At 34.3% G+C, this 27,769-nt stretch overlaps 2 long non-coding RNA genes across 3 annotated transcripts in view; both read left to right on the top strand.

Moving 5' to 3' along the window:
* LOC134732376 (uncharacterized) overlaps window positions 1–27,769 on the top strand; it is a 1,392,928-nt gene that overhangs the window by 956,261 nt on the left and 408,898 nt on the right. The window lies entirely within an intron of this gene.
* Window positions 13,163–27,769, top strand: part of LOC134732373 (uncharacterized) — a 212,000-nt gene continuing 197,393 nt past the window's right edge. The window contains exon 1 of one of the 2 annotated variants that reach the window (XR_010115473.1): window positions 13,163–13,258. This is a non-coding gene — a long non-coding RNA (uncharacterized lncRNA). The remainder of the gene's footprint in view (window positions 13,259–27,769) is intronic. The other variant, XR_010115472.1, reaches the window with a different exon arrangement.

The raw sequence follows: 27,769 nt of genomic DNA, 5'->3' as shown, positions 1-27,769 counted from the left end.
CTCTCTTTCCCATTCTTTAATCCCCTCTTCTAATTGCATTCCTCATTTTTCATTTTATTCCCTTTAATATATTTATCTCATCACCTTCCTTCTATATCATTTTGGTATACTCTAATGTCCTAGAGAATAATAAAAGGTAGGTGTTATTATTTTTAAATAAGTGCATATTTCTTTTTCTTATTTTTTATAATCTGTATACTACTGAGTATATGTCTCTTACAAATGATTCCATATTTCTATTTGACTCTTGGCTATGTCAAAAAAACCTATAAAACTTTGCCGTAAATAACCTCCCAAAAAGGTAAAGTCTAATTCGCACTTAGGATGAAAGTAATCTTGATTTTACTAGTTTTCTCAGCTTTTCTAATTCCTACTCCCACTTTTATATTAAAGAACTGCCATGATGTTCATTTGGCATTTGCTCGTCCCTTGAAAGCCTAGGAGGTAACGCTTATAAAGTAAATGATAATTTCCTGTTTCTCTGCTACTGTGTGATCCTGTTCCTTGGGGGTCAGTAAAACACATGGTCAAATTGATTTTTTGAGGCCCCCAAATCTAAAGTCTTTGTGATATTTCAGATAATCCTTTGATGCCATTATGGTTTGTGAATGCTAAATGGTATTTTTGATCTATGCCAGTACTCATGCCTAGTCAGAATGTCATTAACTTTCTCCGTTGCTGAAAACTTTCATAGAAAGCCACATGGAGGTGATACATCAATTTGGAAATAGTTAATTAGCAGCCTGCTACTCTTTGCAGTTCTCTCCAACAAGGTCATACACATCAACAGACATATTTTGTGGCACTAAGTCGCTATAAAATTTAGTTTGACAATTTTATTTCAGTATGGATATTGGTCTTTTTCTTAGTATGTTCAAAACAAAAAAAATGTGTATAAAGATGTCAAATATTCAGCACATTAATAGAAGAGTAAGGTACATGCTTTAGAAATCTGAAGAATATACCAAAATGCTCTTTCATTCCTTCTACATTAAAAATACTAACTTGAGGGAAAAAGTCATGTTTTTATAAAAGATGGTTTAAAAAATTAAAATATATGTGATATGGTTTCAAAAATGGCTATGGCATAATATTTAACCCGTACGTAATGGAATTTTAAACGTAGATGTGTGTGCTTTATTGAAAAATCAAGAAGAATTCTCTCATGCACTTGTCATTAAGGAGTGTATAAAATTGACACAATCAACACAGACAATAACCAGTAGTGATAACAAGCAGTGTTCCATACAATGACATATACAGCTATCATTACTGAGAATAATGACAAAAATTATGGTGATACATAGATTCTCAAGAGTCTGAGGAATTTAATATTTTGTCACATATAAGATATCTTACTCTAGTTTTCTTTAATTAACTTAAAACAATCTAACATTTCTTAAATTTTGGTTAGCTTTTCATTATGTTTGTTGACGCAAGACAGGTACACGAAATGAATTCATGAACACACATATCAGAGGAAATTACGCTCACATGATGGGAAAAAATATGATGAGCACAAATGAGCGATGAAATGGGGATTATTGCCAACATTCTTGGTGCTGAGACTTTATCATTTTAACAATCAGTTGCTGGTGCCAAGTGAAATAGGTTAGATACAAAAGGAAAATTAGGAAATTGCCCATGTCTTCAATATTCTCAGCATCTATCTGGAGGAAAAATATAGAAATGAGACTACTTCTAAATTGCATGATTTATTAGAGGCAAAATTGGATTACAGAAAAGTGAAGGTGTGACTAGGGTAAGATAGATGAAAAGATTAATATGAGTGGTGAAACTTTCTAAGCAATAGTAATGTATTGCTAGGTTTCACCTAGATAGAGAAGTAGAATTATTCCATATTAGGGGAAAAGAATGCTAGAGGCAATAAGAAAAAGTGAGAATAACTGTGGTACATTCTGGGTATCTTAAAAGAAGTTACAGTTTTATCCAAGGGAGATTTTGATACATAGAAGAGAAAGGATGAAATTTGGAATTCAAAAGGCCTCATTTGAATTTTTTTTCTGCTTCTTAACACCTGTGTGACTTGAGCAAGTTAATTGACATCATTTAGTCTTCGTTTTTCTCATCTGCAAATTAGAAGAACTAGTAAATAATTTAAAAGTATTTATAGGGATTATATGAGGTAACAAATATAAAAGTCCATAACAATATCTGAAAATATAACAGGAAATTCATAAATTTTTCTAATAATCCAAACTTGAATGAGTGGACAAAAATGTCAAAAACTGTGCTTATGTTGTGGTTATAGATTGGGAGATTCAACGTAGTCAAAATGTCAGTGGTCCTCAAATAAATATAAAGGTTTAACATAATTTTCATCACATTCCCAGTAAGCAGATATAGATTATTCTAAAATTTATATAGAAAGGCAAAGAGGCTAAAATAGCTCAAAAAAGAGAAAAAGAAAGTGAGAGAAATCAGTGTAACCAATTTCAAGCTTTATTATGTACTACAGTAATCAAGGCTGTGGTAGTGCAAGAGGGACAGACACATTGATCTATTGGAATAAAATAGGTATTCTGGAAATCAGCCCAAAAAATTCATCACAGAAATATGCCCAACATATTTTTGACAAAGGTTCAAAAGCAATACAGGAGAGGAAGAATAGCATTTTCAACAAAACGGTACTGGAGCAATTCACCATCAATAGGTAGAAAACTTAAACTTTTTAAATTTAAAACTTATATTAAGTGTTATGTGTTATACAAAAAATAACTTAAAATGGATCAATGACTGCTCAGGTTTAAATGTGTCCCCCAAAGTTCACGTGTTGGAACTTATTCCCCAATGCAGCAGTGTTAGGAGGTAGATCCCAATGGGAGGAACTTTGAACCAAATAAACCTCTATTGTTTATAAATTGCCCAATTTCAGTTATTTTGTTATAGCAACACAAAATAAACTAAGACAATGACTTGAATGTAAGACACAAATTCATGAAAAATTTAGAAATTATATAGGAGAAAATCTTCAGAATTTGGGATGAACGGGAAGTTAGAATTTATACCAAAAGCATAAAAGGAAACATTGATAAATTTAACTTCATCAAAATTTAAAACTTTAGCTCACCAACAACCTGGTTAAGAGATAAAAAGACAAGCTATAGATTGAGCCAAATAGTTGCAAACCACATATCCAGCAAAGGACTTTTACCTAGAATACCTAAAGGATTCTCAAAACTCAACAGTAACACGAAACAAAACAACAACAAAAAAATTCAATAAGAAAACTTCCAAAAGACTTACACAGATATTTCACAGAAGTGGATACACAGATTTGTATAGGGAGCAAATTAACACATGAAAAGATATTCAACACCATTAGTCAAAAGATAAATTAAAATTAAAACCACAAGAAATTACTACATATCTATTGTAAAGACTAAACTTTTTTAAAAGTCAAATTGCCAAGTTCTTGCAAATATATGCAGAAACTATAATAGATACTCATAAATTGCTAGTGGGAATATAGCATTGCAGCTATTTTGAAAAATAGTTTCCAATGTGTATAAAAACACAAAAACAAAAAACACTAAACATGCAGCTAACATGCAATCAAGCAATTACACCACTGGGCATTTATCCTAGACAAAAAGTTACGATCACACAAGAACGTACACATGGAAATTTATGGAAGTTTAATTCATAATACTCCCTACATGGAAACAACTCAGATGTCCTTCAAAGGATAAATGGTCAAAAACAAGCAAGCAAATAAACAAAGGAAAATAACTTAGGTACATCTATATAGTGGAACAGTATGCAACAAAGAAAAGAAGCAAACTATTGATATGTGTACCAATGTAGGTGAGTTTCTAAACAATAATGCTGAGTGAAAAAAACAAATCCAAAAAGGCTACATAATGTATTATTGCATTTACATAACATTCTTGAAGTTACAAATCATAGAAATAGAGAATGGATTAAGTGATTTCCTGGAGTTAAGTACTGGGAATTAAGGGTTGAGGGGTAGGTGGTATGGTGAAAATAAGTTCAGTGTGGCTATAATAGGTCAACAGTCAGAATGCTCCTGGTGATAGAATGTTTTGTATATTGACTGTCAGTGTTAATATCGTGATTGTGATACTATAAGCAGAATCTTACCGTATAATTGTTTATAACTGCGTGTGAATCTACAACTGTGTTAAAATTTGGAAGTTTAATTTGATTACAAATATATTACAAGGGTTATTTAATTTGTTGTTTTCTATTTCATCTAAAAGTTTGGCCATTTCAGTTTGCAGAGTAGCTCTAATACAAAAGTTTACTCAGTTATCCAGTTCCTTTTCATTTTTTGTTGTCTCATACCTGATCTTTAATTCCTTTTCATAGTCTTTCTCTGCATAGCAAAAGCTTGATTGCTGCAATATTCACATTCAAATACTGACAACAAGGAAGTGAGGAAGATAAAGTGAAAAATTTCTGCTTGAGCAAGTGTGGTAGATTTTCTTATTTAATGATGATTATTTGTTACCTCTTGCCTCTTATATGTTTCCATGTTTCCCTGTAGGTGTTGTGTATTCTTCAGCCACTTTTACTTTAGACTTCGCTCTGTGCCTTTCTTTGGTCAATGTAACGTAGCCTCAGCTTGCATTCATTCCTTACCTCATATTCCATCCACCCACTTGAGAATTTTATGTCCCAGATAGTGTCAGCTCCTCTAGACTTGGTTCCTATAATGAGAAGACAAAAGGCGGTCATCTTTAGCTGATCCATAGCTCTTTTGAGATATGATCAGAAATAAAAGAATCATGAGATATCCAGACAGTTTGTTACCATGAACAAATTGTGTTGTTTCTTAGCTGAGTGACACAAGTAAGATGGATGTTGCTTGCCTATTTCCACTGAGGATCAAACTAAGCTACAAGAGGGGCTGAGAAATAAGTTTCGGAAAAGAATTCACATACTCAGGAGTAACTAAATCTAGTGGAAAATAAGGAGTCTTCTAGTAACCAATAGTCATACTGTACTTTTGCTCCACTAATCCATCTCCAAATTACATAAGAGACCTTTTTTTAAGTATGTTCTAGAAGTGCTATTATTCCTGTAGCCAAATTCTTTTAAATGTTCATAGTAGCAGGCAGAAATCAAAATTAGGGCAGATAAAAGAAAAATGATGAAATTATGTGAATTATTGAATAATTATATGAATAATGTTTGAATAAGCTCTTATGATAAAAAATGAAGAACTGCATGTATGAGAAATGCAAAAACACTTTTAAAGCTTGTATTTACAATAGTGATTTGAGAAATAATTTATTTATGTTTATTCTAACAGCCAACAAGTAAAATGCTCTGCCATGTATCTACTTAACAGGAAAAGCTTTTCAGTTGTTGACAAAGAATGTAAATCAGCCAAGTTAATTCAGGCTTCTAGAAAGCTAAACTAAAATCTTAGAAGTCAAATTTTGTTTAAACTTTAAATTGGCAGAATATATGAAATCTTTTCCCTTTCTCTGAGAGGTGATGCTGCTTATATTAGATGAAAATGCAAAAAGAAGTAGAGGTTGCCAAGTGTTATAGGCATAAGAGTGCAAGAACACAAATGCTAGAAACAATATCACAGCTCATTTTTTTTGATAGAATATAAGTGGAAAATTATTAGCAGGTTATTCTTCAATTTAAGGCAACAAAATCAAATATATATAAGGCTTTTCAATCAGTCCTGAAATAAATGTCATTTTAAAGGTTGCAACATTTAATTTTTTAAGAAAAGAAACAAGTTTTTTAAAATCTTAGTGAAAGAGGTAATCTTAAAAGTGGATAAACAGTAGGTAAATAAAAATGCTTTTGCTTTCTGTCTGCAGCTACAACTCCACACTGAAAACAGTCTTAAAAAAGAGGCATAATGAGAAACATTCTTAAAGAATATGAAAAATACACACACATGCACATAACGTACACACACACAAGTGAAATACTCTGCTATCATCTACTTATCGGAGATACACTTTATACTAGTTTAGGATAAATAGATTTGTGTGGTCTTTCATTAATTTAGATTTTAAACTAAGTTGGTGCTGCGCCCATCCTAAAAGAGAGAAAAACAAATATTGGTATATTGAATTAAAACAATATGATTGCAATGAGAAATAAAAAATATAAATACAACAGGATGGTTTACTTATATAATTGGCAGAATATAGTGAATTTAAACACAGAAGTGTACTAATAGAAAAGCTTAGGAAATCTTTTTAAAGACGAATTTTAGAGATTATTATATTATTTACACATCAATTTTAAGCATAAAGACAAAAATAGAAAATCAACCTTTAAAATGTCATAACAGCAACTCCAAAGAAGAGATCAATAATAGATTTAGTGAAATACTCCCTCAAATGTGTTACAGTTGTTAAAACTAATTGAAGATTAAAATTTAGCTCTAGCATTCAGTCAAATGCAGAACATTTTAACTAAAGATAATAGAATATTATACATCTAGTCTTGGATCTAACTCTGTCGTTTCTGAGTATATGATAAAAGTGATGAGCAAATGCCAGTGAAACATCATGTTTATGAAAAGTTTTTAAAGAGCAATAAAACAATGTTTACAATGTTATGGTCATTATAGAGTGCTGATATGTAACACATTTTATATTTCAAAATCTTACTGGAAATGTTAAATAAGAATAGTTTTGTATCGCATTGCTTGGCAGAAATCCCATTCAAGACAGCATATGTTAGGACTCTGCCATGACTCAGCATTCATATGTTTCTTCTTAAATCATATAAAAAAGAAGATGAGAGATGTGAGATAAATCATCTTGTTTTCTGTTTATTCCTCATTTTTATGTGAAAAATAATCAAATACTTGTTGAGGAAACATGCACAGCTTTACACTAAAATTTTATACAGCATATAAAAATGACTGAAACTTTTTCCTAGCCTTTAGTTACTTTATATATAATAGAAGGCATAAAGACAAACAACACATATGAAATAAAATTTATAAAAAAAAAAAAAAAACAAGCATCTCCTTGATTAAGTCAAGGACTATACCTTTTTAATCTCTGTTTTCTTGGTACACAATGTAAGACATTTATTCAATATGTGTTTGTTAAATAAACTAATGAAAATAATACTTGGATGTAGACTTTCGATTTCTCAATTACTGGTTGAGGGAGTATCTATTTAGTAGCTGAAATATTTCTGCAAATAACCTTTACTACTTCTCCAATTTTTTTATTCAATTATTTGTATCATTGTGAACTTATTTTTTTTCTTATTTACATTGGGTTATAATCTATGACTGTCCTGTTAATTTTATTGTTCAAATTTTTCCAGACTAGCCATTGTGAGTTCTTCCAAATTGATTCTTATATCCCTTTAACATTCGCCTATCTTATCTTTTTATTTTTTAAAGCACATCTTGATTTGCTTGAGGCCCATCTTATATTTTCCTTTTTCCAGCCATGGAATCAGCCATTTATCCAAGAACCCCTTGGTTCCTTGTAGTAAATCAAAAATAAGACAAAATAAAAAATTTTTAAAAGTTACACATAGGCAAAAATATGACCTGATACTTCTCAAAAGAATATTCACTAGTAAAAGAAATGCAAATCATTATCACTACACATATATAAGAACAGCTAAAACAAAAAATGACAGAGCACATTCCAAGTTTTGGTTAGGATGTGGAGCAACTCTAACTTCAGATACATTGCTAGAATAAATGAAAAATTAAACAGCCACTGTGGAAAACAGTATGGCACTATCTCATGGGGTTTTACATGCATTTATCATACTACTCAGAAATTTCATTTTTGAGTACCAACTCATGAAAAATAAACACAAAGGCATACACAAAGACGTGTACACTGAATGTTCATGATTTTATACTAGCTAAAACAACCCAATATACATCATCTAGTGAATAAACAAATTTTGAGATACTCCTACAATGCTATGGTTACTAGCAACAGAAAAATAACAAACTATTGGTCCGGGTGTGGTGGCTCATGCCTGTAATCCCAGGACTTTGGGAAGCCAAGGCAGGTGGTTCACCTGAGGTCAGGAGTTCAAGACCAGCCTGACCAACATGGAGAAACCTCTTCTCTACTAAAAAATGCAAAAATTAGCCAAGCATGGTGGCAGGTGCCTGTAATCCCAGCTACTTGGGAGGCTGAGGCAGGAGAATCGCTTGAACCTGGGAGGCGGAGGTTGCAGTGAGCCAAGATCGCACCATTGCACTCCAGCCTGGGCAATGGAGCAAGACTCCATCTCAAAAAAAGAAGAGAGGAGAGAAGAGAAGAGGAGAGGAGAGGATTAATACATGCAACAGCATGGATGATACTCAAAAATATTATGCCAAGTGAAAGAAGTCAAACACAAGTGACACATGCTACATGGTTCCATTATGTGACTTTCAAGACAAACTACAGTGACAGAAACAGATTAGTGGTTGTCTGTAGTTGAATACTGGAGAAGGGATTGATTGCAATGAGACAGTAGTTGAAAACTGGAGAAGGGATTGATTGCAATGAGACATAAGTCAACTTCTTAGGGTGATGAAACTATCTGATATTTTCATTATGTTAGTGGCTAGATAATTTTATATAATTACAAAAGTTTACCTGATTCTAGAATGTTTTCTACTTTATCTACATTTTAAGTGTAGATTATGTTTATTGCATATAAATATGTCAGTAAAAATAAAAGAAGTTAGCTGTAGCTGCTCAATAATAAAATTATGTTACTATCTTAAGAAAATGTACTCTGGATATCACTTTACTTATATTCCTAAAATTTAATCTTTCAAATATCTTTTGGAAAGAGGAAGAGAGAACTTTTTTAAGCTGTCACATTCTATTTATCTGCTATTCTTTATAGTCAAACTTCTCAAAAGATGTGTATTCATACACTTTTCACTCCACGTTTTTCTCTTATTCACATTTTAATCTACTGCCATTTGGCTACACTTCAATGAAATTCCACTTATCAGTGTTACCAAAAACCCAAATCTTTAGGGACAATTCCAATGGACTCAAACTCTCATCTGTATTCAACTGTCGGTTGCCCCTTATGCCTTGAAACATTCTCTGTCTTTGTTTCCATGACACTGTAGAATCCTGATTTCTCCCCACCTGATGGCTAATCTTTACAATTGTCTTCCAAAAATCCATATTTACCGTTGAAGTGCTGAAGGGCTTAAGGACTCAGTACAAGGCCCTCTTCTCATCATATGTTTCACCTTTGGTCACTTCAAATTAGAATCTCTGACATAGACCCCTCCTAGCTTCAAATCCAAATATCAAGTTATCTCCTTAATATTCTTGACACGGATATAACATTCTCAAAATTAACAGTTGCACAACTTAATTCTTTATTCTCTTCCCACCCTTTTCCTCACCACCCCTCTTTTCTATCACCATATTAATTTATCCCATGCACTTCCATCTAAGCAAAAGCAACACCATATACTTTAGTAATCAAGCCCCATCCTTACTTTCACCATTTCCTAGTGCCTCATAATCAGACTATCAACAAATTTATTTTTATATCATTATAAAATATATCCCAAATCTCTTTAGTTTTCACCCTTTCACTGCTACAAGCAAAGTACAAACAAGCTATTGAAGCAATAGATTCATAATCAGTTTTTCTGCTTCTACTCTTGCTCTGCTTCATTTCATTCCCCAGAAAGTGGCCAAATTAATGTTTAAAACACATAAATGAAATTAATGTCATTTGCTATCTTACTTATCACTTACAATAAAGTTAAAACCTCTTACAGACCTATGATGCACAGCATGAGCTGGCTTTTGCCTTTCTCTCCAACCTCATCTCATCTCACAGCCTACCTTGTTCCGTACACTTCAGTCACACTGGCTTTTTCTCAGTTCATGTGCTATTCTCAGGTTTTCCCTTCTTCAAGTGTGTTGCTTTGTTTGAAATATAAACCCTGCTACTGTTTACAGAGGTTTCTCTGTCTCAGCCTTCCATTTTCAGCTTATATTCCACCTTTAGAGAAAAAAACTCTGAATTTTTCCTTTCTTTCACACCATGCTGCTTATTTCCTTCAGACCACGTCATACAATAAATAAAACTTTATTTGTGTCTTATATATTATTAACAAGTCTTGCTAGACTGTAGGCTGCATGAGAGAATGTATATGTATGTATGTATGTATATGTATCTTGTTTCCCACCATGTAGTAATCATCTAACATTGGGCATGGTCATATTAGCTACTCAGTAAAGATTTGTTCTTTGGGAAGTTTTGCATAAATTTAAAGAAAAAAATGTTTCTAGACAGTACTATATATATTTTCATTGTAACCATTAGGAGTATTGGAACAATTTTTTCCAAATATAATAGTGATATTGTATATTATGACCCAAATTCATTTTTCTAAAATAAAATGTAATTTTCTGTTTTACCTTTTATAAACTCAATGAATGATTTTTATATTATATTCAGTGGATTATTTCAAGTCTCCAAAATCCCATGAGAATGCATATGGGAAATATATAAGTAAAAAAGAATAGAGGGATTGTACAAGAAAGAAAAGAAAGACAAAATGGAGAAGGAAGTAGAGAAGAAGGCAAAAGGAAAGACAAGGAAAAGATGCTACTTAATTATAGAGGGTTAAAATGTGAACATTTTTAAAATTAGAAAAATAAAACTTGGTTATCTAATATACATGTTCTCTAGTGCCAGTTGGATTTGCTCAATATTTTCCCAAAATAACCAAAGGAAAGTTTAAAAGTAATATAAACTTTAAAAATAATGGATCTATTTTTGGAAAGGGCAAAGACAAAGAACTGTTAATGTTATCACAGTATTGAGATTCTTTGGACGTGTACCAATTTTTTTAGGGTACTTGACAAGAAAAGCTACTTATATGCATATAATTATCCAAATTTCATGTGAAAGACCTGAAAATATGACCGCTTGTAAAAGTGCACATTTTTAGACCAATGGACCTGTGATCAAAACCATCATTATGCAAGCTATAATCACATTTCTTTTGCAGCAGATGCAAATTATCCTTAAAGGTTCTTGGCAATGCATTTATTTGGAATAGGGACAAACTCAGACTTTCAAACATAGGTTTTCTCTTGTGCATTCCCCTCAGTTCCCCATCATTTGTCTTCTATTTTCTCTTATAAATAGATCAGGAAAGAATTCCAAATCTTATTTTTTTAAAAATATGTGTAAGAATCCTTGTCTACAATTGTCTGGAGATAACCATGATTCCCCTGCTTCCCTGCCTAAGAAGAGCAGCTTTTGTTTTTTTAGAAGAAAAAATCATTTTTGAAATCTTTTTTTTTAAGATAATAATCTGAAATAATGTTACAGGCCTCTTCACAAATGTTGGCCAGGCTATATTATTATAAAATGATTATTCATCTCTTTAGTATAATGAAGTATAATAGTATACTTAGAGCATATTATTATAAAATGATTATACATCTCTTTACTAAATATATACCCTATATATAGTAGGGTATACATTTAGTACTGTGTTGAAGCACTATCATATTTTCCTCACTAATAATTTGAGAATCCATGAAAAGCTTTATTAAAGTAGCAACTAGTACTCAATGGGTGTTAACAGAGCAAGACCTGTTTCCCCTAGTTGCTACTGAATTAGTAAGATATTTAATCTATCTCCAAAAACAGATAAAAATCTATAAAATTTTGACTTGATGATCCCCCAAATATGTCTGTTTTGGCACTATCAATGTCCAATGAGACTTCTTAGCACTTAGGAGCCCCGGGAGACACTACTTGAGGCTATTTTGCCTGTCTTCAGATTTCAGTCTAGCACTCTCCCCTGCTACAGGAAATCCTGATGAAAAGGGAAGATGTCTCCAGTGATGATTAATATCACTGACATGAACTCCTGAAGCTAATTGCTGCTGAAAGAGTGGCCAGGAGTAACCTCTCTAGTGTAAAAGCAACAGTGTATTCATATTCCAATCTTTAAGTTAATGTTCATTTGGAAGTAATATTCCCAAAAAAGGATCAGTTAGTCATTCACTGCCACTGTTGGTTTTAATAATAAATGCAGCATTATGAGAATAAATTACTACTATTTTGAAGCACTGTCACATTTTCCTCAGTAATAATTTGAGAATTCACTGAAAATGCTATTAAATAAGCTATAACTATTGCTTAATTGACAATAATACTTCATTTATCCATTATTACTTAAAAATACTGTATTCCACTAAAGATTTGTCAAGTAACTGAGGCTTAGCCTTCTAATCAGCCAATATCATTGGTACTAGACATCTTTTTGAAGTGAAAAGAGGAGTTGTCTGACATCTTGAACCACAGAAGCAACTAACTGTGTTTCTTTGATGAAGGAACAGGTTTATCTTACCTATTATCACAGCAGCAGTTTTGTTGGATGCTGCATAGTGAGACATGGAGGTCCTGTGGAGCTGTGCAATCTTTCCTGCTTCTGCACTATGTCACTCTAGATGTTTCTGGCTATTGGCTTTCAATGACTGCTTTTGTACAAAAATTTACTTTTTCATCTATTTTAATGTCTATGATGAGATACTGATAATACCTTTATATAACCTGAGGGATGTTGTATTAGTCTGTTTTCACACTGCTATAAAGAAATATCTGAGACTGGGCAATTTATAAAGAAAAGAGGTTTAATTGACTCACAGGTTCACATGGCTGGGGATGCCTCAGGAAACATACAATCATAACGGAAGGGGAAGCAGTCAGCTTTTTCACAAGGTGACAGGAGAGAGAAGAGCAAAAGAGGAACCTCCAAACATTTATAAAACCATGAGATCTCCTGAGAACTCACTCACTCTCATGAGAACAGTATGGGGAAAACCACACCCATGATCCAATCACCTGCCTCCCTCAACACATGGAGATTACTGGTCCTTCCCTTGACACATGGGAATTACAATTTGGATGAGATTTGGGTGGGGACACAGAGCTAAACTACATCAGATATGTCACAACAAGAGTAAAATTCCAATCCTTTCTGGCTTTCTAGTTGTGAGAAAGTTATTTTTCAAAATGAGTGAGTTTGGGCAGGAAGATCTGGTATCCTTGCAGCTAAAAATGTGTGTATGTATGTTAATAGAGGTATAAAAAATAGTATTATGACATCAGAAAGATTTTTAGCATCATTCAAAGCAGTAATAGGGAGCTAGGTGAGAGGCAGGATCAGACAGGCAATCATCAACAACATACTCTGAATTTAAGAATGACCACCATACAGTAAGAGAACTGGAATTTGGAGGAAAACTTCAGCTCTGTGAGTTCTGTGTCTCCCTGATAAACCTACCCTACTCCTCAGGAAACACACAAATGAATTAAAACATTAATAAATGTAGTGCCTTAGACTAGAACTCTGGAAGCCACGGATTATATAATCAGAATTTTTTTCAATTGTTCATATGAATTCAGAATCCATTTCTAAGATAGAATCTTATTTAGGGGACAAATTTAAACATATTGCAGTTTTTTGTTTTTTTTTTCTTGAGACAGAGTCTTGCTCTGTTGCTCAGGCTGGAGTGCAGTGGCACAAATTTCGGCTCACTGCAACCTCCGCCTCCCAGGTTCAAGCAATTCTCTGCCTCAGCCTCCCGAGTAGCTGGGATTTCAGGCACCCGCTATCAAGCCTGGTTAATTTTTTTGTAATTTTAATAGAGAAGAGGTTTCAACATCTTGGCCAGGCTGCTCTTGAACTCCTGACCTCATTATCCACCCGCCTCGGCCTCACAAAGTGCTGCGATTACAGGCGAGAGCCACCGCACCCAGCCTATTGTAAATTTTTGAAACCACAGAAGATCCTATTGTGTTTTAGTCCAGGACTGGATAAGGGAGGTGAGAATCCACAGCAATTTTTGTGAATAGTGTTTTCTTGATCAGAAGTGTCAGAGAGCTTATTTTGGAAAACATGATTTTTGAAAGAGATGAGACTAAAGAGAAAAATGGGTGATAAAATATCAATTTTAATTTGCTTTTTAATTTTTTAATGTTTTAAATACTGAATTACAAATAATTTATTAGAAATGTGTTCCTATTTTAGTATCCCAGCTAGTCTTGGCCAGTCAATTTTTGCTTCTGTAGTAATAGAGATATAAAGAATCAAAAGTACCCTACTATTTGTATAAATGTGTTTTATAGATTATTGGTATAAGAAATAACTAATATGATACTTAAAAATGTTTATATTTCCGCCTGTCTCCCATAGATTTGTATTCAGTAGCTGGGTAATAACCCAAAAAGGTATGTGTTTAATCAACAACCCAGTGTGATTTTTGTGGATTGAATACAGTCACTTAACTGTATTTTGTAATTGGTGATATTTAACTGAACCAGATGAAGAATTTATTCTTACCATCTCAGAGAAGAGGTTTAATATGTAATTATATGATGCAGATAGGTAACAAGAAAGTATTTTAATTTCCTTAGGAAATTTTCGATTGGATGTTTTAGCACCATTTAAATAGAAAATGGATGCTGTTAATTTCAAATAGGTCTCATCTAGTTATTGAAGTTGATCCAGCTGAATCTCTAATTATAAAATGCTTGATAGCAGTTAATTAAACTGACTGTGTAAAAGAAATAAAATGGTATATGTTTGGAATTTATAAATCATAATTGTCATGATTTAAGAGTCAAATTTTTCCAAATCTGTTCTAATTAATAAGATTATAAAATATGAGAAAACTCCCTCCAATATGTTCCCTTTATCTAAAGACTTCAAGGCATCAAATTTTACACATAATATATATAAAATTTACATCGTATCAATTTTAATATAACTTAATTTCTATGTATATTTCAGTTTTACATCTCAGCATGAATCCAAATGTCTTATTCTCCTTCTGTAGTATAAACTCAGGTTTTTTAAAAAATATATATTTAATGCATTTAATATGTTATTCTTGTGGTGTTACTGAAGATAATTTAAAAGACAATAGGGGAAATTATCCCTGAGTAATTACTATATAATATTTTCTTATCTGCCATAAATAGAGAAAAATGGCGGGGGGGAGATTCAAAACCTCAAAAACTCAAAATTAGAGTAGATGTATGGCAAGATATTTTGTGTAACTATTTTGTGTATTTCATATAATTGATTATTACATTCACACTCACATGAAATAAAACATTCCTTACCGATGAATTCATGAATTTCTGTAGAAGCATGTAAAAATTCAGGAAAGAAAAAGAAAGAATAAAAGCTACATTTAAAGACTTGCACATTTATTGTAGTTTTATGTTTGTTTCTATACATTTGTGTCAAGTTTCACCAAGGTTTGGTAAGGGAAACAAAAAAATACATTAAGCATTTCAACAGAAGACACTTTATATAACGTATCTAATACCTTTTTTGTAAAATATGGCTCAAACCTTTATTGATAGGGCTTGGTAAGGCTGTTGCTGGTACCTGGCTGGGAATAGTGGGGGTGAGGGATAGGTTGTTGATGAGACTTTTTATAGGAATTCTTAAAAAGGCTAACATCTACAACCAACTGTCTCTGCTAGGTGAAGTGTAGTTGGCTGAAACAAACTTCTACTAGTGAGAGAAACTCTCCCTGCAGATGCTATGCTGAAGAGAAAGTACAGTTGCTTCTTCCTGCCTGCCTTCCAGTCCTCTATACCCTCTGTTGGCAAAAATTAACTGGAAGCCAGATGGCAAAGGTGTCTGGGGAATGTAGTTTGCAGAGTTCAGTCACAGCACCATAGATCACAAAAGAGTGAGTTTGAAACTAAATGAAAGTAAATAGTAGTTAATGGATGTTGTCTCCATAAATGTTCAAAAGGACACTATTATATATTTGTGATCATCCTTATGTAAGTGTCCTGAGATAAAAAAATAAATAAAAGGCCAGTTAGAGACAGATGAACATGTAGAAGATTTTATACTTCCTGCAAAAGGACAAGAATAAATTGTTACTGTAACACTGGCCACATTTTTCCTTACGGTTACCTGACTGCACCCTTACCCCACATTAAAATGCGAGTTTTCTATGTGACCTTAATATTCCTGGTGCATAGCATGTTTGGGATTCGTTAAGTGTCAGGAAATGTTGAATGAAATGAGGACATGGATTAACTCAGAATGTCATCTCAGATTTGAAGATAATAATAGCATATCTTTTCATAACACTAAAGGAATGAAATTTTCTGCTGTTCCTTCCTAGCTTCTACTTTTAACTAAAATGAAAAGAACACTCTTCCAATTAAATATTAAACGAATTCAAAAATATTGCAAGTAACGTTTAGCCAAAATGAGAGGACTAAGGATAAAAATGTAGAAACTTTTTGTGCTCATTACTTTTGATTATATAACATTGAAAACAAATTGCTTATTTTAAATTTAGTAACGGAATTATTTATATCTGCATGTCCACCTATATGCAAAATGTGGTGTTTATTGTGCGGGTTAACTAGCTCTTTGTTCCTTTTCTCCCAAGCAGTCACAGTCCCATTTTTTTCTTTTCCATTACATTTGACTCCTAAGTCACTCTGCAAAGAAAACTTTATGCCTCCTCCCACAATTTTCACATTGAAACAATCTTCACTACCACCATTTTTTTCTTTATTTTTTTTCTTACTGTGACTTGACTCTACAGTAAGCATGAACTCATCCAGTTTGAGTTTGAAACCAGTGACTTGTCTTGAACTTTAGAGCTCTGTGCTCTAACTAGGTACCATAGAATCTCAATTGGGAATTCTGTTTGCATCTTTTTGACTAAAATTGACAGGCATAAAGGAAACAATATTAAATAAGTTGATAAATCTATCCTGCCTCTGTTGTCCTAGTGATTTGTCTTTCTGATGTTATGGTCAAACATTATTAAGGCATATAAAGAACATAGATAAATGGGTTTTAAATATATTTTGCATAAGATTGATCCTTACCTTTGCTCATATAGAATATTTGAGGTAGCACTGAAACTTTCAGTTACTATGGCTGCAAAGTTACTCTAGAACTTAGTGGCATGCAACAAGTACTCATTAGTTTCACAGATTCTGTGGGTCAAGTGTTTAGGTATCCACATCAGGGAAAGATGTCCCTGATTTACAAGATCTGTAACCTCAGTTGGTATACACAAACTACCGGGGCTGTAAGAGCTAAAGTCTGAGGGCATCTTTCTCTTTCTTTATATAGGCTTTCCAAGTGATCTCTCCAGTATGGCAACAACTAGAAGCCATATGTTTTATATAACCTAATTTCATATGCCCTGCATACAAGCATAGATTCTACCTCTTAATGGACAAGTGTCAACATCATATTTTAGTAGGTCCATGGTTTCAGTATCCCCTCCAAAACTCATGTTGAGACTTAATTGTCCATGAGGCATTATTGAGAGGTGTGACCTTTAAGAGATGTTTAAATTGTGTGGGCTTTACCCTCATGAATAGATCAATCCATTCATGGATTAATGATTAACAGGTCTGTGAATTAACAGGTTATCATGGGAGAAGAACTGTGAAATATTTTCTCATCTACGGACTTGGTGCCCTGTGTCCCGGCTGCTCCAGCCATGGCTGAAAGGGGCCAACACAGAGCTCAATCCGTGGCTTCAGAGAGTGCAAGCCTCAAACCTTGGCAGCTTTTACATAATGTTGAATCTGTGCGTGAACAGAAGTCAGGAATTGCGGTTTGGAAACCCCCACCTAGATTTCAGAAGATATATGAAAATGCCTGGATGCCCAGGCAGAGGTTTGCTATAGGGGCAGGGTCCTCATGGAGAACCTCTGCTACAGCAGTGCAGAAGATAAATGTGGGGTTGGAGCCCCCCTCCCCCCTGCTCCTACTGGGGCACTGCCTAGTGGAGCTGTGAGAAGAGGGCCACCACACTCCAGACCCCAGAATAGCAGACCAACTGACACCTTGCACCATGCGCCTGGAAAAGCTGCAGACACTCAACCCCAGCTCATGAGCTGCCCAATACTGTGGGAACCAACCTCTTGCATCAGCGTGGCCTGGGTGTGAGACATGGAATCAAAAAAGATCATTTTGGAACTTTAAGATTTGACAGCCTGCTGGATTTCAGACTCGCATGGGGCCTGTAGCCCCTTTGTTTTGGCCAATTTCTCCCATGTGGAATGGCCGTATTTACCCAATGCCTGTATCCCCATTGTATCTATGAAGTAACTAATTTGCTTTTGATTTTATAGGCTCATAGGTGGAAGGGACTTACCTTGTCTTGGATGAGACTTTGGAGTGTGGACCTTTGAGTTAATGACTTTGAGGGACTGTTGGGAAGGCATGATTGGTTTTGAAATGTGAAGATATGAGATTTGGGAGGGGCCAGGGTTGGAATGATATGGTTTGGCTCTGTGTCCCCACCCAAATCTCATCTTATAGCTCCCATGATTCCCACATTTGTGAGAGAGACCTGGTGGGAGATGATTGAATTACAGAGTTGGGTCTTTGCCATGCTGTTTTCATGATATGAATGGGCCTAATGAGAACTGATAGTTTTAAAACAAGGGAGTAGCCCTGCACAAGCACTGTCTTTGTCTGCCACACTCTGCATGAGATGTAACTTGCTTCTCCTTGCCTTCTGCCATGATTGTGAGGCATCCTCAGCCACGTGGAACTCTGAGTCCAATTAAACCTATTTCTTTTTAAATTTCCCAGTCTTGGGTATGTCTTTATCAGCAGTGTGAAACAGACTAATACAGTACCCTTACACATAAGGGTACCACACATTCCTTCCAGTAATAAACCTTTTGTTTCTGTGGTTTATGAATTACATTTAGGTATAGTTTTCTGTAAGCACTTTTGCTAATGTTAATATAAAATGACTACACAATTTATTGTAACTCAATTTTCAATTTTCCCAACTGAATGAGGCAAATAATTGAATGTTTACAAACATTTTCATTTTGCATTCTATAACTGTGCTAAATATTCACCTGTAGTATCCTAATTATAAGATATTATTTCAGGAACTAATACTACAGGTTTAAAAATAATTACTGCTATTCTTGTGTCTCACTTATTCAGTTTATAAAATATTCAAAGGTATTTGATCACATAGAATTATATTCTGCCAAACTTGTGCTTCTCAGAAACTCACTTGGAGACAAATAAATATTATTTCTAAGATAGGTGTAGTTTGAGTTTTACCATTTGCTAACAATTTGTCCAGCATTAAAATGGGGATCTACCTCATGGCTACCACATTGAAAGAAGGGGAAATCTATCTGTACCATCTTGATTGTCCTGGTCCGTGTTAAACATCTCTTGAGTGTGGAATGATAAGATTGTTACTTGCTCACAGAGTTTACGAGGGAACAAACAGGTTTTGCTCAGGGATCAATTAACATCCTTCCTTTTTCAGAGTTTGGGCCTCTAATAATGAGGATATCTGGGGAAAACTACAGGAAGGTCCTGATGCCTGGATGTAACTTCCTTATCATTATTTTGTTATCCTTTTGAGATTTCAGATCATCTCTCACTGTCTTTTCACACATAAGTTAATTTAGTGTGCTTTAGGTATAAATAACTGTCTGTTACATGATAGCAATGAATAAACTATCTTAGCAAATCAGATTTCCATACCTCAGTGTCAAACAATGCGTAATTCAAGATTATAGATATTTATGTTTCCAAAATGCTTTGTAAAGTTATTTTAAATGTAAGCATTAAGTAATAAAAAACTAATTAAACTATTATTGTATATCAGTGTCATATAAATCATTGAAATGTGATTTCTGATTTCATGCAACTTTGACATATAATATTTCAAAAATAACCTTGTTCTGAATGCTGAACTCAAAAATAGTGAAAACATAAAATAATCTCTAAGAGGGGCTATTTTTCTTCTTTCTTTGCCTTCTCCCCAGTATTCAGTTTATCAGCAAGTCATTCTGACTAGAAATTATAGATTTTCTGACTTCCTAAGTTTGTCAGACTCATTTTATTTGTGAAGCCTTCACAAGTGTAAAGTCAAATTTTTTAAATGAGTAAATGTTTGCTAAAACCAGAAACACCAGGATATGGTGAAATTGAGTAAAATATAACTTGCTGGAAATAAGAAGTGAGGCATAATATCAAGCAAGAACCAGGAAATACTTCCATGAATACCTAAGGAAATGCAGTACAAATAAGCTATGTTTTACTCAAAAGTAGCAGAGCACTGAAAGGTAACCAAGTGAACAACGCAATACTTAAGCAAGATATTTATGATACTCTCTGAACTGATTTTTCAAACAATTGTTTACATTGTAATTCCTTTCAGTTTGACACACAAAATTCCATTATTCAAATGTGCATCTCAAGCACTTAAAGGTCGAGTACTGGTATTCTATAAGCATGAAATCTAATTGGAGAACCAGTAAATATTTTAGCAACAATACAAGGCATTGGTTTTAGGTTGCAAAGTGAAAGATACCAATTGAAGCTGGAAATGTAGAAAAAGGCAGATCAATGTAGGTTGCTCTTATTTTGTTTGTTCTTCAAAATACTGTAATGTAGTGATAATTGAATAAATTTTTTAAGGAATTGATTAATATGAAAATATTTTTGTTGGTAACAATGAGAATAAAAGGCATTTCTGTGTAGAATAATGTGGCAAAGGCTTGGTTTTAAGCCTCAGAGTCACACTGGATGGCAGTGAATATACGTATGATTTAATATAAACAAAAGTGAAAGCACAGAACCAGAAGCCATATTGAGAGACAGGACTAGCTGGATTTCCTAGGCCAACTAAGAATTCCTCAGCCTAGCTGGCGAAGGTGACCTCACCTACCTTTAAACATGGGGCTTGTAACTCAGATCACACCCGACCACTCAGATAGTAAAGAGGGCTCACTAAAATACAAATTAGGCTTAAAGCAGGAGGTGAAGGAATAGTCAAATCATATATCACCTGAGAGCCCAGTGGGAGGGACAATGATCATGATATAAACCCAGGCATTCGAGCAGGGAGCGGCAACCCCCCTTTGGGTCCCCTCCCATTGTATGGGAGCTCTGGTTTCACTCTATTAAATCTTGCAACTGCACACTCTTCTGGTCCGTGTTTGTTAAGGCTCAAGCTGAGCTTTCGCTCATTGCCCACCACTGCTGTTTGCCGCCCTTGCAGACCTGTCGCTGACTTCCACCCCTCCAGATCTGGCAGGGTGTCCACCCCACCGCCCTCCTGATCCAGCGAGGCGCCCATTGCCACTCCCCATCGGGCTAAAGGCTCACCATTGTTCCTGCATGGCTAAGTGCCCAGGTTCATCCTAATCGAACTGAACACTAGTCACTGGGTTCCACGGTTCTCTACTGTGACCTACGGCTTCTAATAGAGCTGTAACACTCACTGCATGGCCCAAGGTTCCATTCCTTAGAATCCATGAGGCCAAGAACCCCAGGTCAGAGAACAAAAGGCTTGCTGCCATCTTGGAAGCAGCCACCACCATCTTGGGAGCTCTGAGAACAAAGACCCACCAGTAACAATATGGAAAATAGAAAAAAAGACATAAATAGACATATATAGTATGTGTATGTGTGTGTATTATCAGCCCTTACACGTATGAAAAGATGCTCCAATTCAATCACAAATCCTGGAATTTTAAAAAGTAAGACACTAAGAAACTATTTTTTCTCCCATCAGATTGCTGAAAATCAGCAATTATTTGAAAGATTGATTTACATTCCCTCTAGGACTTAGTATTTTTAGAATGCTTCAACTTCGTCAATTGATAAGTATAAAATAGCAACTTCTTTTGGTCTTTTTTCTGATTGCTTTTGAGATTGAATCTTTTTCTTATTTTTATTAGCCATACATATTTCCTCTTTAATGACTGTTCATGACTTTTGACCATTTTTATTCTTTTCCTTATGTATTTATAAGTATTTACTAGAACACTAAAACTTTCGAGTGTTATATCCATTGAAAGTATCCCCTTCCACTTTCTAGCTCTATTTCTTCACTCTAGCTCAAGTGTTCATGGTCAATTCCTACATTTAAAATATTCAGATTTGTTAATCTTTTAAGGTTAGTGCTTTTTGTGTGTGGTTTAAGAAAACTTCCCAATGTCTAAATGAAAAACATATAAAATTTATTGTGTTTTAATATTTTTATTTTGACATTTAAGTAGAGTGGTTGGGTAAAATACAGGACATGAGTTATATTTGATTTCAGATAAATCACAAAGAGCTTTTTAGTGTAATTTTGACCCAACTATTACTTGGAAAATGCCCATACAAAAAGTGTATCTGAAATTCAAATTTAACTACTACAGTCTATTTTTGCTTACTAATACTGTCAATTCTACATTTAAATTCTTAATTCCTCTCTCCCTCTGTGTCTTTCTCTTTGTTTTCTGTTTCTGTGTGTGTGTTTGTGTAATATAAGGTAGAGTCTGATTTTCATTTTTTCACCTTTGTGTACTATTTTTCCTGCTTTATTTGTCATCAGTTCCTTTTTCTCTAGTTGTCTGACATGCTAAATTTGAAGTCAATACTAGTTCTTATGTTAGTCTATTTTTGCATCGTAATAAAGAAATAGCTGAGGCTAAGCAATTTACTTAAAAAAAGTTTAGTTGGCTCACAGTTCTGCAAGCTGTACAGGAAGCATGGTGCTGCCATTTGCATCTGGTGAGAGCCTCAGGGAGCTTACAATAATGCCAGAAGGCAAAAGAGGAGCCAGCACATCACATGGCGAGAGGCAACCAAGAGAAGAGAAGGGGCGGTCTGGACTTTTGTAAACAGCCAGAACTTGCATAATCTAACTGAGCAAGAGAACTCATTCATCAGCAGGGGGATGGCACTATGCCATTCATGAGAAATCCACCACCATGATTCAGTACCTCCCACTAGGCCTCATCTTCACATTGTGGATCACATTTCAACATGAGATTTGGAGGGGACAATATCAAAACCATAGCAGTTCCACATATTTTAATTTAACAATACAGAGGTAGATTGTTTAGGCTGGTGGGGATGTTACCATCCTCAACTCTTGTCTTCACATTTTCTCCAAATGACTGGTCCAACTCTTTGTAAAGTCTGTACCTAGAGTGGCAGGAATGAAGAAAAAAAGGGAAAGTATATCCACATTCATTTTAAGACCATGCATTCGAAGGGAAACACATCATTTCTATTCATATACTGCTTCCCAGCATGTAATCACATGACCACATCTGGACAGAAAAGAGGCCATGAAACATTAGCTGTACAGTCAATCTTTATTCAACTCTATCATGTAGAAGTAGGGGAAAATGATTTTTGGAAAAGGGTAATAATCTCAATCACAGTCTTCTTTTTACGGTATCTTTTGTGACACAAGGGAATACCTGTAAGCCCATATTTCACTTAAAAATCTATTATCTCGGATTCAAGAAACACACTCTCATATCAGCATGGCATTTATACCTTGTAACCTCTAGGTAAGTAATTATTTCAGAAACATTTCACATCTTAAAGTTAACTGAGGTAAGAAGCAGCATCCATAATCTGGCCCTTAAAACTGTACATGCATGATTCTCCCTAGAACTTTGCCTCTTACATTTTTTTAAATGTATAATGTTTCCAGATCAGACACTCCAATGACAGCTGATAATTAGATTTCTAAATACTTTAATTTTATCTCATGCTGAGCTCTATCTTATCAAAGTAAATTATTTGCAAATCTGGTATACCTAATCTCATTAAATAAAAAGTATCTTTATTATTGAAGCAACTAAAAACTTAGATGTTTATAAAAGCTCTCTTACAGAGTTTGAAACAAAATACAACATGGGTTTCAAACAAGATGTATTTTGTTTGAAACCTACTTAACTGTATTCATTCTACTGCCAAAATTACTCCTTAGAATCAGGGATTTTCCCTCTGTGATTGAATTTATCAACTGATAACAGCTCAAAGAACTTAATGAAATGACTTCTTCTGAACACTTAAATCTGAGGCTTACATGCTCAAATGAACACATTTTAAATGTCATCATTTTCACTTTTAAATATTTACTACAAAGATGATACTGTACTGGACATCATGACAAATATGGAAATGACTCTTACATCATACCAAATATCAAAGTTACTCATGTGAAATCAATAGGTTTTAGATGGCCAACTATTATAAGAGAGGTAGTAATTGCAATATGGTGAGAGTGAGAGATTATTTGGGGCTTTGAAGGTATCTTGGGGAAATGCAATTTGAAAAGGGTGTTGAATGATTGATGTATAGGATGTGATATGGAAAATGTTCATGACCTTCTAAATCAGAATTTTATAAAATCTCTTCCATGCCCTAGTAATTAAAAAAGCAGATAATGCCTAGACAAGTTATCAAAATGAGATAAAGAAATCCTCACCCACCAACCATCACATCATGGGATTCATTTTATTTTGGCATTGGAAATGTTATTTTACACAGATTCTTGGTATGTATACAAAATTTAATTAAATCACTATCAAAAACGTTGAAGAAAATTGAATACATATTGAAGGGTTAACTTATTTGGATAATCTTGCATCATAATTGACAATGTAATAGTATTAAAAGTATCCATCTTTAGTGGATTATTTTATTTTGAAAATATCTTTATTTCACCTTTATGTTTGAAAGACATTTCATTAGATTTAGAATTCTAGAATAACAGAGTTTTTTTTTTTTTTCTTTTAGACCTTTAAAGATGTCATTCCCTTGCTCTGTGGCCTCTATTACTTCTGACAGATATTTGTCTGTTTATTTATTTATTTATTTGTTTATTTGGTTACATGAGTAAGTTCTTTAGTGGTGATTTGTGAGACTTTGGTGCACCCAACACCCGCGTAGTATACACTGCACTGTATTTTTAGTTGTTTATCCCTTGTCCCCCTCCCACTCTTTCCCCAAGTCCCCAAAGTGCATTGTATCATTGTTATGCCTTTGTGTCCTCATATCTTAGCTCCCACATGTCAATGAGAACATATGATGTTTGCTTTTCCATTCCTGAGTTACTTACTTCACTTAGAATAATAGTATTCAATCTCATCCAGGTCGCTGCAAATGTCGTTAATTCATTCCTTTTTATGGTTGCATAGTATTCCATTGTACAACTATACCACAGTTTCTTTATCCACTCATTGATTGATGGGCATTTCGGTTGGTTCCATGATTTTGCAATTACCAGTTGTGCTGCTATGAATATGCAAGGATCTTTTTCGTATAATGACTTATTTTCCTCTGGGTGGATACCTAGAAGTGGGATTGCTGGATCAAATGGTAGTTCTACTTTTAGTTCTTTAAGGAATTTCCACACTGTTTTCCATAGAGGTTTTACTAGTTTATATTCCCACCAGCAGTGTAGAAGTGTTCCGTGATTACCACATCCATGCCAAAATCTACTGTTTCTTGACTTTTTGATTATTGCCATTCTTACAGGAGTAAGGTGGTCTCATGGTGGTTTTGATTTGCATTTCCCTAATCATTAGTGATGTGGATCATTTTTTCATGGTTTTTGGACATTTGTATATCTTCTTTTGAGAATCGTCTATTCATGTCCTCAGCAAACTTTTTGATAGGATTGTCTGTTTTTTTCTTACTGATTTGTTTGAGTTTGTTGCAGATTCTGGATATTAGTCCTTTGTCAAATGTATATGTTGGGAAGATTTTCTCCCACTCTGTGGGTTGCCTGTTTACTCTACTGATGTTCCTTTTGCCAAGAAAAGCTCTTTAGTTTAATTAAGTCCCAACTGTATATTTTTTGCTTTTGTTTTTTTTTTTTTTTTTTTTGGTTTGGTTTGGTTTTTTTGAGATAGCGCTATCTCAGCTCACTGCAAGCTCTGCCTCCTGGGTTCAAGCAATTCTCCTGCCTCAGTCTCCCAAGTAGCTGGGATTACAGGCACGTGCCAGTATGCCTAGCTAATTTTTGTATTTTTAGTAGAGATGAGGTTTCACCATGTTGGCTAGGCTGTTCTCAAACTCCTGACCTCAAGTGATCCACCTGCCTTGGCCTCCCAAAGTGCTGGGATTACAGGGTGAGCCACTGCACCTAGCCTATCTTTCTTTTTATTGCATTTTCTTTCAGGTTATTGGTCATTAAATAAATCCTTGCCTAAGTCAATGTCTAGAAAGGTTTTTCCAATGTTATCTTCTAGAGTGTTTATAGTTTCAGATCCTAGATTTAAGTCTTTGATCCATCTTGAGTTGATTTTTATATAAGGTGAGGGATGAGGATCCAGTTTCATTCTCCTCCAAATGGCTAGCCAATTATCCCAGCACAATTTGTTGAAAAGGGTGTCCTTTTCCCATTCTGTGTTTTTGTTTGGTTTGTCGAATATCAGTTGGCTGTAAGTATTTGGCTTTATTTCTGGGTTCTCTATTCTGTTCCATTGGTTTTTGTGCTTATTTTTATACCAGTACCATGCTGTTTTGGTGATTGTGGCCTTGTAGTATAGTTTGAAATCAAGTAGTGTGATGCCTTCAGATTTGCTCTTTTTGCTTAGTCTTGCTTTGGCTACAAGGGTTCTTTTTTGGTTTCATATAAATTTTAGAATTGTTTTTTCTAACTCTGTGAAGAATGATGGTGGTATTTTGATGGGAATTGCATTGAATTTGTAGACTGCTTTTAGCAGTATGGTTATTTTCACAATATTGATTCTACCCATCCATAAGCATGGGTTGTGTTTCCATTTGTTGTGTCATCTATTTCTTTCAGCAGTGTTTTGTAGTTTTCCTCATAGAGGTCTTTCAACTCCTTGGTTGGGTATATTCCTAAGTACTTAATTTTTTTTGCAGCTATTATAAAAAGGGTTGATCTGTTTATTTGTTTCTCCACTTGGTCACTCTTAGTGTATAGAACAGCTACTGATTTGTGTACATTAATCTTGTATCCAGAAACTTTGATGAGTTCTTTTATCAGCTCTAGGAGCTTTCTGGAGGAGTCCTTACGGTTTTCAAGGTAAACAATCATAGCATCAGCAAACAGGAACAGTTTGACTTCCTCTTTACCGATTTGGATGTCCATTATTTCTTTCTCTTGTCTGACTGCTCTGGCTAGGACTTCAGTAATATGTTGAAGAGGAATGGTGAAAATGGGCATTCTTGTCTTGTTCCAGCTCTCAGAGGGAATGCTTTCAACTTTTCCTCATTCAGTATTACGTTGGCTGTGGGTTTGTTATAGATGGTTTTTATTACATTGAAGTATGTCCCTTGTATGCCAATTTTGCAGAGAGTTTTAATCATAAAGTATGCTGGATTTTGTTGAATGTTTTTTCTGCATCTATTGAGATGCTCATGTGATTTTTGTTTTTAATTCTGTTTATGTGGTGTATCACATTTATTGACTTGCCTACGTTAAACCATCCCTGGATTCCTGGTATGAAACCTACTTGATCATGGTGGATTATCTTTTTGATATGTTGTTGGATTAGGTTAGCTAGTGTTTTGTTAAGGATTTTAGCATCTATATTCATCAAGAATATGAGTCTGTAGTTTTCTTTTCTGGTTATGTCCTTTCCTGATTTCAGTATTAGGGTGATGCTGGCTTCATCGAATAAAGTAGGTAGTGTTCCTTCTTTCTTTATCTTGCATAATAAATTCAAAAGCATTCAATTCTTCTTTGAATGCCTCATAGAATTCTGCTGTGAATCCATCTGGTCCTGGGCTTTATTTTGTTCATAATTTTTAAACTACCATTTCAATCTTGGTGCTTGTTATTGGTCTTTTCAGGGTATCTAATTCTTTCTGATTTAAGCTGTATTTTTCCAGGAATTTATCCATCTCTTCTAGGTTTTATAATTTATGTGCATAAAGATGTTCATAGTAGCCTCAAACGATCTTTTGTATTTCAGTGATGTCAGTTGTAATATCTCCTGTTTC

Source organism: Symphalangus syndactylus, chromosome 14 (assembly GCF_028878055.3).
Source record: "Symphalangus syndactylus isolate Jambi chromosome 14, NHGRI_mSymSyn1-v2.1_pri, whole genome shotgun sequence".
Classification (NCBI taxonomy): domain Eukaryota; kingdom Metazoa; phylum Chordata; class Mammalia; order Primates; family Hylobatidae; genus Symphalangus; species Symphalangus syndactylus.
Note: the sequence above shows the minus strand (reverse complement) of the source record. Positions and strands in the feature narration are given on the sequence as shown.